General features: G+C 37.3%; 1 non-coding gene across 1 annotated transcript; it reads right to left on the minus strand.

The window, feature by feature from the left end:
* Positions 1-2,642: 2,642 nt before the first annotated feature.
* LOC123838001 (U6 spliceosomal RNA) lies at positions 2,643-2,749 on the minus strand. The gene has a single exon (XR_006789345.1). It is a non-coding gene; the product is annotated as a U6 spliceosomal RNA (small nuclear RNA).
* Between the last annotated feature and the right edge of the window lie 3,507 nt (positions 2,750-6,256).

Genomic DNA, 6,256 nt, shown 5'->3' on the forward strand with positions numbered 1-6,256 from the left:
GTGGAGTATTTACCATATAAGGCCAGAAGCAAAACTGGTTAAATGTCCTTGGAGAAAAGTTTTGGAAATCTTCACAGAGGAAGTGACTTTCGAAGAATGACAAAGAATGAATGGCAGTTGAAGGAAAGGCAGAATAGGGGCACAGGTTGAGGAAGGGATCCCAGGTAGAGGTGACAAATGGAAGTCTCCAAGACTTGGGAAAACCTGGCACTATTTGACTAGAGTGCATATAAGACACACACACACACACACACACACACTCAGGTTTGGCAGGAGATGGGGCTCAAAAGTGAAGCTGGAGCTCAGTAGTGGAGGGTTTTCCACATTTTGAGTGGAAGAAACATGGTGAGATTTGTTTTTTTAAATGATCCCTCTGGTGGCAGAGTGACACATGACTTAGGGCACAGATGGGAGGCTGGAGGCCAGTGGGGAGGCTGTATTTCTTGAGTAAAAAAATTACAACATGGTTCAACAAGTATTAATGTAGTTGTAAGCTCAACAGGACAGAATATTTGAACTCAGGATTCTTTAGAAGATTTCCTGTGGCTGTATGTAGAGGCTGTGCAGGAAAGAGAGAATGAAATTGTAAACCAGGGCAATGCCAGTTGGAATGGAGAGAAAGGGATACATTTATGAGTTAAAAAGGACTGAATAGATGATCAAAGTGAAGAAGAAACAGGACTCAAAGGTGGCTTCCAGATATTTTATTTGTCCATAAAGATGATGGCAGATGGAGTTACTAAGAGAAAATAGTGATGGATTTCCCGAGAATGCTAATGGGTTCAGTTTTAGAAATACTGTGTTTGATGTACTTACAGAGGATATCTAGGGAGAGAGAACTATAGGCAGCTGAAAATATTGGGCAGGAGCTCAGAAGGGATATTTAAGATATAATTATAACAATAACAATAACAACAAAGTAATATCAACAATTTATTGAACTTTTATGATATGCCGGACACCTGCTCAGTCCCTGTGTATATTATTTCATTTAGTTCCTTCAACAATGCAATGAAGTATTATCTTCTTTTTATAGATGCCAAACTTAAGTTCACAAAGCTAGTAGGTAACAGAATTGGGATTTCTACCTGAGTCTGCCTGATCTCAAAGCCAGCGTTCTCAGCCCCTCCCTTCTACTACCATCACTGCATGCATGTCTGTGAAGCTGTCAGCTAGGGTAAGGTTATGCAATGCCTGTCGTTGGAAGGGAATCCATAAATGCTAAATAACTGAATGAAGCTCTGGATGTTGCCCAGGCTAGGTATCAGGAAGAAAGGGGCTGCACAGCTGATTGAAAGACACCAACAAACAACAGGCACCACAAGTGAGGATACCATATCAGTTGCTACTCCATGGAGTAACAGACACAACCGCCTTCTCTCGGTTGGAGGGACAAGTTTCTCTGGCCCTTATATCTCACAGAAGCTACCAATAAAGATGGTTCCATATACCTGGGATGAGCATCCCTTTGAGCACCAAGTCATCCAAGATGCCCTTTATGATTGATTCTCATGAAGTGCTGTACACTGTCTTACCCCTCCTTACCCCCAACTGCCTAGGAGATCTGCTGAGATTCTGCTACGACATTTCTGCATAGAAGAAGGCCACTAAAATTCAAAGGAAACTGGAAGCAAGAATGAAAATCTTTTTTTTTTTTTAAGGATTGTGTTCCTTTTTTTTTTTTTTTAAAGATTCTATTTATTTATTCATGAGAGACAGAGAGAGAGAGAGAGAGAGGCAGAGGGAGAAGCAGGCTCCCAAGGAGCAGGGAGCCCGATGTGGGACTCGATCCCAGGACCCTGGGATCACGATCCGAGCTGAAGGCAGACGCTTAACCATCTGAGCCACCCAGGCGCCCCATGAATGAAAATCTTAAAGTAAGTACTTTTCACAACATTAATCAAAATTTATATACCAAGAAGATGGGAAGAATTTGAACTTTCAGTCCAAAATAAGACTTGAGGGGACCCTCAGCCTTCTGAACATGTTGCTGTGGTTCTGCCAGGAGAAAACCTTTACTTTTTAGTCACTTGTCTCAGACTGAATAATGTCAAGCCTAAGGATATTCATATAAATGTCAATATTATCAAGAAAATACCTTAAAAGATGAGAATACCTTTCTGATTTTTGTGTTTTGATGAATCTGATGTTAAGAATGTGCCCTGAATATAAAATCTTTCAAGGTGCTGGATCAAGAATGATTTTTACAATTGACTCACTTTTGGGGAGGAGGGATTGATAAGAGGCCTTGTGAAAGTTTAGATTCATATAATTAAAGTTTGCTTGGAAAGGAAAGCTAAAGTTCTGAAACTTTGTGACCTATAGCTTAGATGTGCAATTATCACTTTCTTTTCTGGACCTTACATTTCAACAGCCTAAAGAAATGTATTCACTGAAGCAGTAGAAACTATAGCACTGACAGGTCACTTTGATTGAATAGGAATTTTTATTTTAATTCAATAAGTAAATTAAGGTCGGATTTCTTGCTGTTAGCAATGTTTATCTCACTACAATAATGGCAATAATACGTTATGCGTGAGATCTTGTACTTCTTTTAGAAAAAGAGTATTCTTTCTTTATTAAAAAAAGAATGAGGTTTATTAGATCATGATGTTGTCTGAATTTACCACCTTTGTCAAAAGAGAAATATGCAATGCTTCACAAATTTGTGTGTCATCTTTGTGCAGGGGCCATGCTAATCTTCTCTGTATCGTTCCAATTTTAGTATATGTGCTGCTGAAGTGAGCACAAGGATATTCCCTTTGTAAAGCCCTGTTAAAAATATTTTTTCTTTTCCTGACTTGTACTAATTTCATGACTAAAATAGAATTTTAGCATATTGCAAACAACTTTTAACTGTAATTATAAATATTATCTTTTAGTTCCACAGATGATTAATCTTACCTTAAATCACACTTACTTGGGATTAAAAATTTTAATTAGTGTTTTATAGGCTTTATGATCAGAAAAGTATCAGTATGCATGTATGGCCATAAAAGTACACAGTATATCAGAATTTCCTTGAATAAATAGTTATTTGAGCCTCTAAATTTCAGGTATTTATGACCCTCAATCTTTTAGGAACAGTTATTTATTTATTTATTTATTTATTATTTTTAAAGATTTTGTTTATTAGAGAGAGTGTGTATGTGCAAGCAGAGGGGAGGAAGAGAGGGAGAGGGACTAGCTGACTCCATGCAGAGTGCACAGTCTGATGTGGGGCTCAATCCCATGACGCCAAGATCATGACCTGTACCAAGATCAAGAGTTGGATGCTTAACCAACTGAGCCACCCAGGCGCTCCAAGTAACAGTTATTTATACAGTCATTAGAATAATTCATCTACTTTTGGTGAAAATTACTGGAAATTCTGGGATAATTCTGTCTTTTAGGATATTGGTTCTCAAATTTCAGTGTGTGTTATCAGTCAGGGTCCAGTTTGGAGATGGAAACAATACAGTAATTCAAACAGAAAAACCTTAATTAAAGAATTATTAACTTGCAATGGGTCATAACTACTAAGGGGTAAAAATAGCTCTAAAGAAAACAAGAATGGCAAATATAGGTAGCAGCCAGTAGCTCTCGGGTTGAGGTAGGGTACATGGGGAATGAACACATTTGGAAGAGGGTTCTCTCTTCCCCAGTCACTGAGTGCTGAGAGTCAGACTTCTTTGGAGAGGATGTAACTGAAGTTCACTGGGTGACCGAGAAAGTTACTGAGGTGCCACAGGCTGAATGAGGGGAGCCAGTGTTCCATAGGAGAACATCTGCAAAGACCTTGAAGTAGCTTAAGAATTTATAGCCATTTAAATATTAGAATACTTATATTGCTTCACTAAATTCTAGGGGCTTTTTGAAGCTTTTATAGATATTGAAATAAGAAAAAATGTGCAAAACTTTATGCAGATTGTTTCCTATATGTTTTTTCATTTACTTATGCTATACTTTGATACGCACCCCCCCTCCCCGGATTTTTGTGCTAATACAAAATACCCCACCATTTCCTAAGGATTAAGGCCAAATTCCTCAGAATGACTCATGCTTGCAAGGCATGAAACTAACTATTTCTCTAGATTGATTTCTCATCAGTTCCTATGCTCCGTTCCTAAAAGTTATGATGGATGCTTTCTTATTGGATTTCTAATATTTGGATTTATAATAGTCCCCATTTGGATTTATATATTATAATATATATGTATAATATATATATAATATTTGGATTTCTAATATTTGGATTTCTAATATTCCCCATTCTTTCTATGAAACACACTAAATTGATGTTTATAGCCTTCAAAACACACCTGGCTTGCAGGACACTCTCTAGTATGCCCTAAACTTCTGCTCCTACCAGTTGGCATTGTATATTCACAAAGAATCAGATGATTGTGTATATGTGCTCCCAGATCTGTTTGTTTCAGTTAAATTTATTATTATAATCATATAATTAAAGTGAATATAAAGCATTATAATATTAGTACAAAAAGAGAAGTGCATGTTAAAAAATAAAATTGAGAATTTCTGGTTCCAGCAAGCTGGCAGATAAAACAGTTAGAAATTCTCTTTCTAATAGCTTCTATACATGCTGGATAAAATGCAATAAAAATTCTTAGAAATGTATAACTGCGGTTATGAGAAAATGGAAACCTACAGGTCCCAGGGATAAAGAAGAAACTGTAAATCAAAGAAGTATGAGTCTGAGCTGATGCTAAGTCTTCCCTGGAGGTTGAGGCAGGAGGGTTTTAATGCCTACACTAGAGAAGAAACGAGGCTGGTCTTGTATAAGCAGAGAGTTTGAAATAAAACCCTTGTATAAAGCAAGGATTTTGAAAGTCTGCACCCTCTTTGTAAAGGTGAACTGAAAAACAATTCACACACCAAAATAGGGAAATAATGAGAAGGCTTATCTCTGTGTGTGTGGGGTGGGAGGCAGGGGTGAAGGAAAAACAGGAAAATCTCCTCCGAGAACCTGAGACCCAAGGTTTGAAATTATAATATCCACATGTTATGGGCACCCTGAAGCCAAGAAATTAAAAAAAAAATTGCTGTGGGCAGATGTTGTCCCTGGAATACTTTACAGAAGCAAATACAAAACCACTTTTGAGGATCATGCCTTCACCCCTGTGGCACAGGATTTCAGTGTAGAACTTGCTGAAGATGAAGTCACAATCCAGGATTATAAAACAGATGAGGAAACATCATGCCATGAATGAGAGCCACCTGGCACAATAAAATAGGAGCATGAATTTCCCAAGCCTTCAGATAACAGAAATCAATGGAAAATAGGTACATTTAAAATAATTAAAAATGTAAAAGTAAGCATTAAAATCATAGAAAGTAAGATGGTATGAAATACAATGAAGAGCATATTTGCAAATAGTTGCAGACATGTTTGCAAATAAATAAAATAGAACTCCTAGTAATGACTACTATAGTCATTGGGAAAAAAAACCCCCCAAAAACACAAAACAACCCAATGTGTGAATTGTAAAGGGAATGCTTAGTGTAGTGCAGTATATGTGAATTTTTTGCCAGTACAGGTGTGTTGGCTAGTGAACCCCCAAGTGGCAACTTCTGCCTTCTGGCCTTTTCATGTTCCTCATATGGTATGATTATTTCAAATAGAATATGTTACTAAGGTTTTTAAGCTTAGTCCTATAGCCCTTGGGACCCAGACATCAGAAGATGTATGTTAGCTGATGAGAAGAGAGTTAACCTTCCAAATTGTGCAGTCCAGCAGCATTGAAAAATCTCTAGCAATTCATGCTCACATAGGTTGTACCATGACTGGGATCACTATCTTTAATTGGTAAAGACAATGGCAGTGGAGAGTTTGACCTGTGCTGTGTTCAACCTAGTTCCATAATTTAGAGAAGAGATTAAAGCTCTGAGTGCTACACTACAGCTCATCTTACTGGAATACTGTTTGGAGAAGTTTTTGAGAAAGTACCCCAGCTGCTTCATGTGGGTGCTTGAGAGATTTTTGTAAAATGCAATTTTAAGCAATTGGTTTTTCCTCAGAGGGTGTACAGGATTCCTTTCAAAAAGTTTATACCATAAATCTATAGCACTGAATAAAGCACCACATCTTTACTTGTCATTCTCAAATACAGCAGCTGAGAAGTTGAATGTAAATAACATAGAGTTAGCTACACTAACTAGGCAAGAAATTTCAAGTGAAAAATAGAGAAATTTTTAAATATTGAGGATAAAATGAGAAGGTCCAGCATAGTTCTAATTAGAGTTCCAGAAAGAAAAG

The sequence above is a fragment of the Mirounga angustirostris genome, unplaced genomic scaffold (genome assembly GCF_029215605.1).
Source record: "Mirounga angustirostris isolate CCGP_5_RB_7025 unplaced genomic scaffold, mMirAng1.0.hap1 SCAF_8, whole genome shotgun sequence".
Lineage (NCBI taxonomy): Eukaryota > Metazoa > Chordata > Mammalia > Carnivora > Phocidae > Mirounga > Mirounga angustirostris.